General features: G+C 40.7%; 1 pseudogene; it reads right to left on the minus strand.

The window, feature by feature from the left end:
* Nucleotides 1–7192: 7192 nt before the first annotated feature.
* On the minus strand, nt 7193–13982 carry LOC130457213 (dihydropteridine reductase-like; annotated as a pseudogene).
* Nucleotides 13983–14184: the final 202 nt, after the last annotated feature.

The raw sequence follows: 14184 nt of genomic DNA on the forward strand, positions 1-14184 counted from the left end.
TCCTCAGACACTTCCTAGCTGGGTGACCCTGGGCAAGTCAACTTCACCCTGTTTGCCTCTGTTTCTTCATCTGTCAAATGAGCTAGAGAAGAAAATGGCAAATCACTCCAGTATCTGTGCAGAGAAAATCCTAAATGGGGTTATGGAGAGTTGGATGTGAATCAACAACAAAAAAACAAAATAAAAGCATAAGTACCTTTAGAGTAGATTCTGTGCTTTTTCCTATCACTCACTCCAAGCATAGCTCTGAGAGGAGTGAGGGAGTCTAGAAATCTTGATAGAGCAGAATGCACTGACCCAAATTCAAGTCCAAACTCTTATTTCTTGCTTTTTTTAGTGGCCTTGGACAAGTCTCTCAGCCTAGAATAATTTGATTCAATAAACATAAAATTCTCAGTTAGTGGAAGACTGTGCTAAGTACTGGGAGATACAAAGACAAGAAAATCTAAATGATCCCTGCCCTCAAAAAGCTTGCCTCTTCCTAAGGATATTCCATATACACCAGTAAATGAATACCAAATAAGTCCAAGAGGGAGAGAGAGTTAATCATTGGAGGAAACCAAGAAAGGAGGTGGGACTTTATGAAGCAGAAGTACATTTCAGATTTTGGGAAAATTTGCACATAGAGAGGGAAGTGAGAGATGAAATGTTTTATTTTATTTTATTTTTTTAATCTTTGCTTCTGTCTTAGTAATGACTCTTAAGACAGAAGGGCAAGGCCTAAGCAACTGCAGTTAAGTGACTTGCCCAGGGTTCCACAGCCAGGAAATGTCTGAGGTCAAAATTGAACCCAGGTCTTCCTAATTTTAGGTCTGGCCCTTTACCTAGCTATCAGAGATGATATGTTTTATAGGTAATGGGAAACAGCTGGCAAGGCAGTCTAGCATGAAGAAGTGAGTGTAAGAGAGTAATATGAAGTAAAACTAGAAAGGGAAGAAATATTTCTTAGAGATCATTCACTATCAAATTGAGCCTCAGTTTCCTGGGAAATAACTCAACTTGTTATTGTTGTTATGAGTATTCGATGTTAAAAAAAAAACAAACAAACTTGTAAAATGCTTTGGAACCATAAAGTGTTATATGGATTGCTTTTGGTGGGTGTTCAATAAATATTTGGTAAAGCATGCATAACCCAGATTGAATCCTCTGCCAGCACCAGGAGGGGGTAGGGAAGGGAGGAAAGGCGATAAGTTCATTTATAAAACTTAAGGAGGAAATTTATTACATGTAATTGGTAAAAAAATTAATAATAATTTAAAAAATAATCAGCTTAGATATTGAAAAAAGCTTAGAAAGAAATGTTTGGTAAAGGAATGAATGAATGAATGAACACTAGTGCAAATGGCATTAGACTTGAAGTGAGAGAACTGACATTTAAATCCCACCTTTGCTACTTACTATATCTGTGACCTCAGACAGACCACTTTATTAACGCTCTTGGTCTCAGTTTCCTAATTTGTGAAATGAAGTAGTAGGACTAGATGACCTCTAAGGTCCCTTCCCACTCTAAAGCCCAAGATCCTAAGTGAATTCTGTTGGCCTGTCCATTTCCCTTTCCCACAACCTTGCCCAACCTGTAAAGAAACTACCCCCTCCTCCCAAATGGAAAACTCCAGGCTGGGGCTCAGGCGAAGGTCCAGCTAAAGTGCTCCCCCCCAACCCTGAGGCTAGGTGCAGAAGAGGAAGCTCCTAAGGCTTCTGGTTCTTGCCAACCCTTCTTCCCCCCCTCCCCCCCTCCCCAGCTGCTCCATCTCTGGACGGGGTTCTTCCTATGAAGTCACTGTCTCCTTTCCCAACCTTTCTGTCCCCCCCCCCATGGCTATCTCCCACCTGCTCCTTTCCCTCCTTCCCTTCTCCCCTCCCTCCCCCCTCCCCGACAGTTATAGGATCTCTCTGCTGACATCCCCTTTGGCAAACAAGCAGGAAAACCTGCTGACTCCATCAGACCCCGAGTTCACTGAGTGGTCAGAGCTATGGCTTGGCTCCATTGGGGTTGGTGAAGTTCCACAGAGTTAGGAAGGGGGCCTAAAGAGTTTGTTGTCCCCTCTCTGTTTTCTCCTTTACCCCTCAGGAGTCCAGTGCCAGCCCCTTGGGCTCCATCAGGGATCAGCCATCTGCCATTTACTGTGACCTAGTTTACTTCACCCTGTTTGCCTCAGTTTCCTCTTCTGTCAAATGAGCTGGAGAAGGAAATGGTGAATCACTCCAGTATCTTTGCCAAGAAAACCCCAAACGGGGCTACAGAGTGTTGTTCACCACTGAAACTATAGAACAGTCAGCCATCAAGGCATTAAACATTAAGCATAAAATGCCTTGGTGGCTGATTGTTCTATAGTTTCAGCTGTGTCCCACTAGAGGGTCCTGGAGATCCCTTTCACCCCCCAGATCAATGCTCTCATTCCTCTGATTTCCAGGGTTCCTTCCCCTTCTAAATTCTCCATGGAGATGTGTCCATAAAGTCGAGCTTTCACCTTCCCTTTCCCACCCATCCCCTCCCTTCCAGAGCAAACAGGAATGGCAGGAATGCTAGAGGAGGACCCACTGCTATTGGGAGTGGAGCCCCCGGGGCCCCAAGCAAACCGGGCTGGTTTTCTGTAGGGGAATTCGATTTCATTTTCCCCTAAACAGAAAAAAGTAAAGTGACTCCACCTCTCACCTAAAGCTTCTCCCCCCACCCCACCTCCCCAAGCTGCCCTCCTTCTTTCTCCCCATGGCTGCTCCCTCCTCCCCCCTCCCACGTGGCAGGATCTGCTCCGAAGGGAGCTGCTTGGAGTCCCGACTGAATGTCAACATCCTGCTTCCCTTTCGAGGCTGTTCATTGTCAGGCTGTGCCCGGGGCCAGCTGGGGAGACAGAGGTGTGTTTGTTCTGGAGCGGGCGAGACCATGAGAATCCCTCCCGATGGCCCGGGCTGGAGCTGAAGGTCAGGAGGTAACCCAAGCCAGAGATATAAATAACCAAGCCTGGCTGCTGAGAGCAGCACCATTTGATAAGCGCCCCTCTCCTGCCGACCAGGAAGATGGGGATGTATTGATTACCACCCGTGCGCGTGCCCTCCACCCTTCGGACTTCAGAGAAACAAAACCCGCAGAGGCTGGGAGCTGGGACCTTTGCAGGGAGGGAGACAGGAGGGTGCTGGGGGGTAGAGGGTGGGGGGAGAAAAAGGTCACACAGCCTCCCGGGGGCCAGCAGTCACACACCTGCCCCTTTTGTCAGGCCGCAGGGAAAGCAGCCTACCCCAACCCACTGAACTTACCTTCGCTTCCCTCCACGTTCCTCCCTCCCCCAAGGGAAAAGATCCAGCAGCTGTGTAGGGTTCCCTTCCAAGGCCCTAGGAACAAAGCTGTGGCCTTCCAGGAGGGAGCTGGCCTGGAATCAGGTAGATTTGAGCTCAAACATTCACAAGCTATGTGACCCTGGGCAAATCATTTCATTTTTGCATCTCAGCTTCTTCCCCTGTAAAAAGGGAACGGTAATAATATCTCCCTTTAGTGTTGTTGTGAGGATCCCATGTGAAGGTATGGAAAGGTTTTTACAAATGTTAGAGGGTTATAGAAATAGTAACTGCTTTGGCCTTTCTCTTTCCTACCCAGAGCAAATAGGAATGAGGGGAGGAGGACCCACTGACTCAGCTGGAACCTCAGAGGCCATCTAGCCCAATTCCTTTAATTTACAGAGGAGGAAACTGGACAGGAAGTGATTTGCTGAAGCTCACACTGTAATAAACATCAGAAGTAAGATTTGAACTCAAATCCTCTGACTCTTTAAAAAAAATCCATTTTTGTCATGTGTGTGCATGCACACACACACACATAGAAAATAGTGAAAACTGATCCGCTTCCATCACTTCTTTGTCTGGTGGGTGGATAGGATAGCATTTTCCACCCTGGGGCCTTCAGAGTTGTCTGGGATCATTGCATGGCTGTGACTCCTCTGTTCATCCTAACAGACTGCATTGGGATGAAGGACAGTGAAGAACAAAGGGGAACAAAAACATCTCTGCAGCCATCTCATCCATCTCCTTTCTATAGCCTTGTCTCCTTGGATCAGTCTTCTCTTCTTTCCTGAGGGGAGTGCGAGTGTGTGTGTGTGTGTGTGTGTGTGTGTGTGTGTGTGTGTGTGTGTGTGTGTGTGTGTGTATTTAGGCAGATGGGTACCTGGCTAGTGAATAGCAGGGCCCAAATCCAATTTTCAAGTTATAGTCCTTCTCTTATTGTCCCCCTCACCCAAGTGACCAGCCACAGAGATGCCCTTGAAAACCCAAGTTGGAAAAGAATAAGAATAGAATGAGGGCTATGATTTTAAAAAAAACCAACAAAAAAACCCTTAACCTTCTGCCTTAGAATCCATACTAAGTATCAGTTCCAAGGCAGAAGAGTGGTAAAGGGCTAGACAATGGGGGTTAAGTGACTTGCCCAGGGTCACCCAGCTAGAAAATATCTGATGTCAGATTTGAATCCAGGTCCTCCTGACTCTGGGCCTGGCTTTCTAGACACTGAGTGACCTAGCTGACCCATTGTGATTCTTAATAGGGTCCCCTGAAGCCAGTGCTTCTTTTTTGGGGGGGCTGACCACCTCCCCCCTTCCCCCATTTAGTCAATAGTTGGAATCAGACCTCAATTCCTGACTCAGGTACAAGCCTTAAGGCTCATGTTCAAGTTCTCAGGATTCCCATCGGTGGGACTCAGAGGGTTTCTACATGGATGTTCCCAGGCCTGGAAGGAAAAACCAACTTGCTCCCAAGATGTGTCTTTTCAAGAGTCTCAATTCTGATTGGGGCTCCTCCAAGGGCCTTATAAAACTGGCAAGATGATGTAGTTTCTCTGAAATGGAACAGAGCTTTCTGAGGCACAGCTTGGCATCACACAGGCTCCCAGAACTGTTCCCCCTAATGCCACCTTCATTCACATTCAAAGGTTGAGGCAGCTACTCCAGGAACATAGTCATGCCCTCCACATTCTTAAACTAAAGCTCAGGAAGCATCATCTGTGTTTTTGTTTTTAACAGCCAGAGGATACAATTAGCTCAAATAAAGGCATTTACTGAAATAGCATAGTAAAATCGGTAGCTATTTTAAACATTCCCCCCTCTCCATAAACTCAGGGTATACTAACCCTGTCAACTTGGGGTACATCCTTCCAAAAATACACACAACCTCAGTGGCAAAAGTGGGCACAAATCAGGAGTCTATCAGGAGGGAGGCACATGGCCAAGGCAAGTCACATCTCTGGTGTTCTTGGTCTCCAATGTCCTCTCTTTTTTCCTGGTATCCTTATGCCCTTCCTTCTAGATGGAACATCTCTTCAGGGCAAGCTGCTCAGATTGGGCTCATGGGACCAGATCCTCTCTAAAGCTCATTTGTACTGGGTGCGGTTTTCTCCATTAATGGAGAGGAGAAAAGAGAGAGAAATCACTTTTTTCCTGCAGTTTTCTGGATGAAATAAAAAGGGAAGAGACAAAGAGTGATCACCTCTCAGGGTCTGTGTTCTTCCTCCACTTCTGACTCTCTTCTCAGAATTTTGCGTGCTTTTAAAGGTCACCAGGGGGGGCATGGATGATCGTCCAGCAGTTGATGGTTAGCCTCTTCTAAACCCCAAAATAGACTGAGGAATTTCTCTGTGTCTAAAGGGGGAAACAAAGTGCAAAAACTTCTTCACATTTCCTTTACACTGGTCTTTCCATATCTGAAAAGGGTGGGCTCTTCATGAGGTTCAAATGGGCCACTCAGGGCATGAGCCTCTCAAAATGTGCTGTACAAGGCTTTGAATGCAATCACTCAAAGTCTGAAAGGGCAGAATTTTAACACCTCATTATTTCTGTTACTTGCTCCTTATATCCTATAATTTCATCAAGTAGGTAAGGGGGAATCAATTGAACAGGAGGGTCCCAACAACACTTTCCTACATATTGATCCAGCCTAAAATATAACCAAGAAAAATTTGTCTTCAGTTTTTTTCTATGAATTTCCCTCTCTGTGCCTCTCCTTTCTAAGCAGCCAACACTACCTTCTTTAAACTAGTTTGAAGGTAACCGATAGGCCTCAAAAGCCCATTGGTGAATTAGGGTATGACCTCATAACCTCACTCAAGCATATGAAGACTTCCCCTAACAGAAGGAGAAGATGAGAACAATTTGTTCCAATAGTCATGAAGGTGGTGGAAGCAGGCACTGTGGAGCCATTAGAGTTTGGTCAAACAACAAAGATGGCAAGATTGGGAGCCAAGATGGTGGCTCAGAAGGAGCAAAAGTTTGAACCACTCTGAGAATCCTCCCAAAGAGGTCAAGGTCATCCATTGCATTCTAGGCCATGGACAACTGTTTTGACTTTTGTCTCCCCACTGGATTTGGAGGACTCTGAAAGAGAGAAGGCTGAAGACTTTGTGCAACTCTGCCTCACTTAAATCCTATTCATGCTGAAATCAAGACATCACTCTGTGATGTGATATCTTTGGTTTTCAGAGGACAAGCAACACCTTCCAATATGTAAGGAGATTCCATCCAGTGAGATTATACAGTGAATATACAAATATTTGTATTCAAATACAAATATTTGTATACAAACATTTCTGTGGTAATTGGAACAGACAAGGGCAAAAGGAGATCTTTCCAGATTGTGGTGACAATGGAAAGAACATTTAAAACTGTAAAACTTAGGCTAAAATCTTGATTCTGACATTTATTATAGTACTGCTGAGGGCTTAGATAAATCACAATTCTCTCTGGGCTTGAGGTTTCTCATTTTTAAAATTTGAGCACTGGGAATAGATAACCATTAGGTTCTTTCCAATGGCAAATCTTATAATCTGATGATTCATGATTCCTGGAAAGTCCTAGCTTCCATTCATTTTGTTATGTGCATCTTATCTTTTCCCAGGGTCCAAAATCAATTTTAAGTAGTTCAAAAGTGCCCTGGTTTTTGTTCTTTTAGATCAGAAGTTCTTCTCCATGGATTCAATAGTCCCCAAAAGGATTATGGATTGACTTCAGAACTATGAAATTGGTTGGGAAAAAAGTACATCTTCATTTTCATTAATATCTAACAAATTTAGCATTTCTCTTCATTACATAAAAATGTTATTTTGATAAGGAGTCCATGGGTTTTACCAGACTGCCAAAAAAGTACCTGGAGGAGAGGGGAGAATAAGCATTTAAGATATAGCCCTTACTATGATTTAGGTACTGTGTAAGCGCTTTACAAATATTATCTCATTTGATTATCACAATAATCCTAAGAGGTGGGTGATGTTTTTACCTACATTTCTGCAATTGAGGAAATTGAGGCAAACAGAAGTGAAGTAACTTTCCCAGGTCCACACAGCTAGAAAGTATCTGAGGCTGGGTTTGAGCTTGGGTCTTTCCAACAGGCCCAGTGGATAGTACCCTCTAATTGCCACTCTGACATAAAAAAGTTTAAGATCACCTAGCCTAGATAGCTATTGGTGAGCTGAAATATTTCCCAGTTCTCAGGAGAGCATTTGTTCTTTCATTCATTCATCCAACCATCCATCCATCTGTCCATCCATCCATCCATCCATCCATCCATCCATCCATCCAACCAGCATTAATATATGTATAATCCAGATAAAATTGCTTATTAACTCCAAGATGGGGATAGGGAAGGAAGAGAGAGAGACAATTTGGTTCTTATAATTTCAGAAACTGTATGTTGAAAATTGTTATTACATGTCATTGGAAAATACAATATCTATGAATCAACAAACATTAATTAAATACCTACTATGTACAAAGAACAATGTTAAGCACTGAAATATATAGGTAGAATAAGGGTTCAAAACTATAAATATACAACAGAATAGCAGGTTTATTAAACTAAAGGGAGAAGAGAAAGGGAATCAGGGAATAACTAACTTTTACCCCCAAACAGAGATTAAAACCCTTATAACTTCCTATAACTATTCTAAACTAACTCATTAAATTGTTAATTAATAGTAGGGAGGGTAGTTAGGAGCAAGAACAAGGCCAAAGTAGATGTCACAACTGGAGTCCTTCTTTGGGTCAAGCAGCAGTCTCAGTAGGAAGTCATCAGTAGCTCTGTTGAACAACCACTCCTCAGCAGTAGCAGTAGCAGCAAGGATAAGCAGAGTCTCCAGAAAGTCCACAGGAGAGGGAATCACTGGCTCTCTGGGTCCATCCCAGAATAACCAGACTGAAAACCCTCTGGTTTCTCTCCCGATTGTTAGGGAAAAGCAACAGTCTCTCTTCCCCAATGTTCTGGAATTCCTCTTGCTCTCTAGGACTTCCTGGTTTGCCTTTTATGACTTCCTTGTTTTCAGAAGTTTCGGTTCCTGGTAAAATCCCTTACAAACAGTTCCCCCCTTTGCACAAAGCCAAAATTATGTTGAAAACACGATTTTGGCATTTGTGCACTAACAAGCTTATATTTTCCTTAAACTAAAATTTCTACCCCAAATAATAAACAACCAAACTTATCTATCTTATCCTATCTAATACTATTCTATTCTAGGGATTTAATTAAGGAAAGGAAAAAGGGAAAGTATACAATGAACACATACAAAGTTCAAAATACAGATCTAACATATGCAAAAGGAAAGATAAGCAAATAACATCAAAATCAAAAGATAAACACAAATTCATGCAAAACAGTAAAATCATAAAATACTACTATCAACTAATACAGAAAATTCTACTTCTATTACAATGCACAAACAGCAAACAACCAAAACTTTTTGAAAAATACAATAAACACAACATTGCTTAGTTTTTATAAAAGAATCAAACCATCAAAGTTACTTATACAAAATACATTTAACAATAGCTAAAAATTAAACATAACCATATTCTGTTAAGAATTTAGTAAATATTCTCTTTTCACATACATTTTACACATATACACATACATGTATGCTATATATTTGCATGCACGTATGTTTCATATTTACACATATGTTATATCTATACATATACACACCACAATACAAACACTTTTACAATCCTAACTATAATATACACTATTTACATATGTATTTATAATTTGTGTGATCTGTGATGTTATATGTTATATGTGCTATGTAATGTATGCTGTTATGTATGTTGCAATGTATTTTGTAGTGTAGTTCAGTATCTTATCAACCTTAAGCTCTAATCCAACCCTATCTTAATAAAATCTCCTAAAATTAATCTTATCTACCTATACTATTATTATTCTTAAACTAAGTAGCTAACTATTTTTGTTAGTAATTAACTACTTTATAACTAACTATAACATTGTTAGTATCTAGCTATACATTGTTTTACTTATTCAACTAGTGAATCAATGTAACCTAACCATGTTTATGTTTTTGTGTAAATGTGTTTATGTTGTTATTCATGCTATGTTATGTTGTTTTGTTAGTGTTATGCCAGTGTTACTGTTGTGTTATTGTTGTGTTACTGTTTTACTGTTGCATGCAATATACTTACCACAACTTCAGATTATTCCTTCTCATCTTTGAAGAATTCTTCCTCTCCAAAATCCATGGTAGTAAAATGCATTGATGAATGCTTATGAATATATGTTATGTTATATTATATTACCCAAATTCCTTAAAACCATTACTCTATCAATCACTGATCCTCTTCATTGAAAATTCCCTTCAAAGTCTTTATCTGCTTAATATTTATGTCTTTCAATCTTTTTACAATGTCTACCAATTTTCTGAATCCTCCTCTTCACCTGCAATGTCCTCTTCCATCCAAATTTCCTCTTCCACTGGAATGGTCCTCTCCTTACTGATCTTTTTGACTGCAGACTCTATCTGACTGATGAATCTCAACTTTCCATGAACTATTCTTAATTTTCTTCTCCAACAATTCTATACTTTCATTATTAATTCCATGAGCTAATTTAATATGTGAGCAATGATACCATCTTCCTAATACTTTCACTGAAGATGGTAAAACTAACACAATTGTATAAGGAACTACCCAACTCTATTGAGTTGCTGATATTTTTGCAAAATTTTTCACATACACCATATCACTTGGTTGAAAATTATGAAGAAAATAATCCAATGGACCAGATTGGATCAATACTCCCATATCATGCAGTGCTCTAAGCTGTTGTAAAACACTTAAATATGAAGCAAGTTGACAATCTCCTCCTAAGAGAGATGTATAAACAGCCTTACAAGTTTTTGCCTGCAATGGAGCATGTCCAAAGAGCATTTCATAAGATGATATATGTAAATCTGCTTTTGTTCTTGTAGTTAGGTAAAACAAAGCTATGGGGAGAATATCTGGCCATTTTATTTTATGTTTTTTTTTGGGGGGGGGAATAATCTCTATTTATTTTAAATTAATTATTAACATCCAGAAGTAAAGGAGAATGAGAAACAAATACATTTGACTATTCAATTAGGAAAAAATCTAGCTCTGTACAAAACTATCACAGAAATAGTTTGCAGTGTGGAGGAAATACCCAATATCCACTTGTGTCATTGTACAAACAATGCTGTTTGGACAGCAAATCATGTGTTCAATTTTGATTAATGTATTCAACATTGTAAACTGAGCAGCATTTATTAAGGCTCAAATCCACCATGGGATGATAACCACCAATGCTTCCCATTGCTAGGACATCTGTCCATCCGTCCATCCATCCATCCATCCATCCATCCATCCATCCATCTATTCTCTCCATCCCTCCCTCATTCACAGGGGATCCCAGGAGTCACATGAAACATTTATAACAACAAATGGTCAAGAGCCATCCCTCACCTATACTGCTAATGGACAATTAAGGTGATTTAAGTCAGGGCAGAAATGATTAATGCTATTTCACAAATACTGGATCAAGCAATGTCTTGGCCAAAAAACAAAACAAATGAAAAAAAAAAACAACAAAGCAGACTGGAACACACCAATGTACACATATCACTGAAGAAGTGAAGAAGAGAGATGACTACCAAGAGGAGATAAGGGGAGCTACCAACACATCCCATGTCATGACTGGGGCAGAAGGAGGCACAAAACAATGATGTCCCTGGAGGACATCTCTGAGCACAGCTTCCGGGTCATGATCACCTGGAGGGGTCTTCACTTTTGTAGTTCTTCTTTATTTATTTCTAATGAACATTTGATACTTTTGGAAAGGAGACAGAAACACATTAAATGAATGAAATACCAATCACAGACTTGCTGGACAACATGGAGGTGTCAGAAAACTACGCAGAGGGGGGACAGTGTGTTAGTTCTCTCTTCCCTGGTGCACTCAGAGATAACTTATTAAAAGTAAGCTGGTGTTAGCTCAGTCTTTCCTCCCGTAGTGACCACCTGGATTAGGCTTCCTGAGCTTGACCTGTTTTTTTTTTTTCCCTGTGATCCAGTTGTGAAAAGTTTCAACAAGAAATTCTAATGGGATCCAGGCACTTAAGTCTGCATGGGGCATTGACTTCCTGTTCATGGGCATATCCAGGGTCACCGGAAGCATGGCAATGGCAGCAGAACTGGGTGGCATTCCACTGTTTTCCCCAGCCAGGTTCTGGCACAGCTGATGGATGGCTCCCTTTGCCATGCCATAGCCAATCATTCCTGGAATTCCATCCAAAGCAGCTTTGGCCCTGGCCAGAGTCAGGAGGCCCCCTTCTTTGAGGTGTCTGGTTGTGAGGTGACTGGAGATGCTTGAGGTCCATATGCTCACTTCAAGTCACAGTTTTTAAAGAGAGATTTAGCTTTGGCACTGCCTCTTGTCCATCCTCCAGCCACACAAAGAATTGCATCCACTTTATTATCACCCAGAAGCCTTCCAACATCAGCAGTCACCTGGTCAGCTTGCTCCATAAAGGAATCAGTCATTTTGACAATCACACTGTCATTTTCTACCTTCTACTTCTTCATTTTCTACCACATCAATGCTGGCAACCCACCAGTCCTTGGCTTGGAATGCCTGCACACATTTCATGCCCAGCGCCCCTCTGCCTCCATACACCAGCACCACCTGGCGCATGTCCCCTGAGGCTGCTGCCATCATCTGTGCCTGCCCACAGGGCTCCACTGGTGACTTCAAGCTCTGGGCCCTGCCCTATCTGGCCATTTTAGATGAATTTCAACACAAATTTTTCCCCACCATAGTCTTGAGTTCCCTATTTACACACTCCACTTGACCTGAACTTTGGGGATGATAAGGGACATGAGATTTAGGTGTTATTCCTAGATTCTCATAGACTCTTTTCAGGATATCTTGTGTGAAATGAGATCCTTTATCAGAATCTATGGTAATTGGTACACCAAACCTAGGAACAATTTCCTTAAGCAACACTTTTATCACAAAGCTAGCTGTGTTCGTATTAGATGGAAAAGCTTTAGGCCATTTTGTTAATCTATCTACAATTACAAGACAAAACTTGTATCTTCCAGCTTTTGGCATACTTATGTAATCAATTTATAAACTCTCGAACAGACAATATGCCAAAGATCTACCTTTCTTTCTGAATGCATCTTGATTGAATTTTTGGCAAACAGAACAACTAGTACAGATCTTATTTACAGCAGTACTTATTCCCAGAGCTACCCATTGCCTTTTTACAGAGTCTACTATAGCTTGAGTACCAAAATGACCTTTTGTGTGAATGGCTTGACACAAATAGGTATACAAATCTTTTCGTAACAGCGGTTTTCCAGTGTCTGCAACCCATATTCCATGTTCTTTCCTTCCTCTAAGGAGAGCTCTTGTTCTCCTTCCACTTCTGAATTTCTGAGTCTACATGAGCTCTTTCTAAATCATCAGACTCAATAGTTTACAAATTCATTACATACATTGGAGCATTCTGAGCTGCAAACTTAGCAGTTATATCAGCTCTGTGATTTCCTTTAGAGACTAAATCTCTGCCACAAGTATGACTTTTCAATGGATCACTATTACCTGTTTAGGTTTTTGGATAGCATTCAACAACTCAGTTATTTTTTCTGCATGTGCAATTGGTTTTCCCAATGGAGTAATAAAACCTTGTTGTTTCCATATCTTCCCTGTTGCATGACATAATGAAAATGCATAATGAGAATCTGTAAAAATATTAGCACTTTTACCATCAGCTAGAAGATATTCTTGCTTCAATGCCACCAACTCTGCTCCTTGAGCACTAAGGTTACTAGGTAATGAGCCATACCACAGTGTCTCAAATTCTGTGACCACTGTAGCACCAGTACATCAAATTCCATTACACAGATATGAAGAACCATCTGTGAATGATACCAAGTCTGGATTTTCAATAGAAGTGTCTTTCAAATCCATCCTAGGCAGATCCACTAGATCTACTACTACACATTCATGTAATGGTTCACTATTTTTTGGCAAACCAGGAAGAAGCATAGCTGAATTTAATTTACTACGCCTTCTCAAATGGATGTTCTCACTACCCAGGAGAATAATTTCATACTCAGAAATTAATTGATCTAAATAAGCATGAGCATGAAATTTCCTCATTAGTGCTTCTATTTGATGTGAACAATATACAGTCAATGGACATCCCAAAACTAAATCTGCTAACTTCTGGACTAACACTGCTGCAGTTGCTACACCCCTTAGGCAAGGAACTGTACTTGCAGCTATTGGATCAAGCTAACAACTATAATATCCATTTGGATGATAGCTTTGTCCTAACATCTGTGTAAGTACATCAGAAACAATACCTTTAGTTTCATTGACAAATAGTTGGAATGGTTTTGTATAGTCTGGAATACCCAAAGCTGGAGCAGATAGAATGGCTTCTGTAAGTTTAATAAGGCTTACAGATATTCAGGCTTTAGTTTAAGAGGTTCAGGTTCTGTATTCCTGGTTAAATCTGTTAGACATTTTGTTAGTTTACTATATCCAGGTATCCATTGTCTACAGAATCCAGTTGTTCCAAGAACAGCTCTGGGTTGCTTTTTGGTCTTAGAAGCACTCACTTTCTGGATATCTGCTATTCTTTTCTGTGTGATACTTCTTGAACCCTCCAATAACACAAAACCAAGTTATTGCACTTGAGACAAAACCCATTGTAATTTTGCCTTGGAGATTTTATGCCCATGCTTATATAATTCTAACAAAAGAATCTTGCTATTGTAAGAGTTAAAATTCAACTGTTATGATTAAAATTTAGGGGAAACTGAGGCAGGTAGAAATTAGTTTATCTCTGCAAGGAGTATTATATTTTTATGAGGTTTATTAAAGATTAAAATATAAAGA

This window comes from Monodelphis domestica, chromosome 2, assembly GCF_027887165.1.
Source record: "Monodelphis domestica isolate mMonDom1 chromosome 2, mMonDom1.pri, whole genome shotgun sequence".
Taxonomy (NCBI): Eukaryota; Metazoa; Chordata; class Mammalia; order Didelphimorphia; family Didelphidae; genus Monodelphis; species Monodelphis domestica.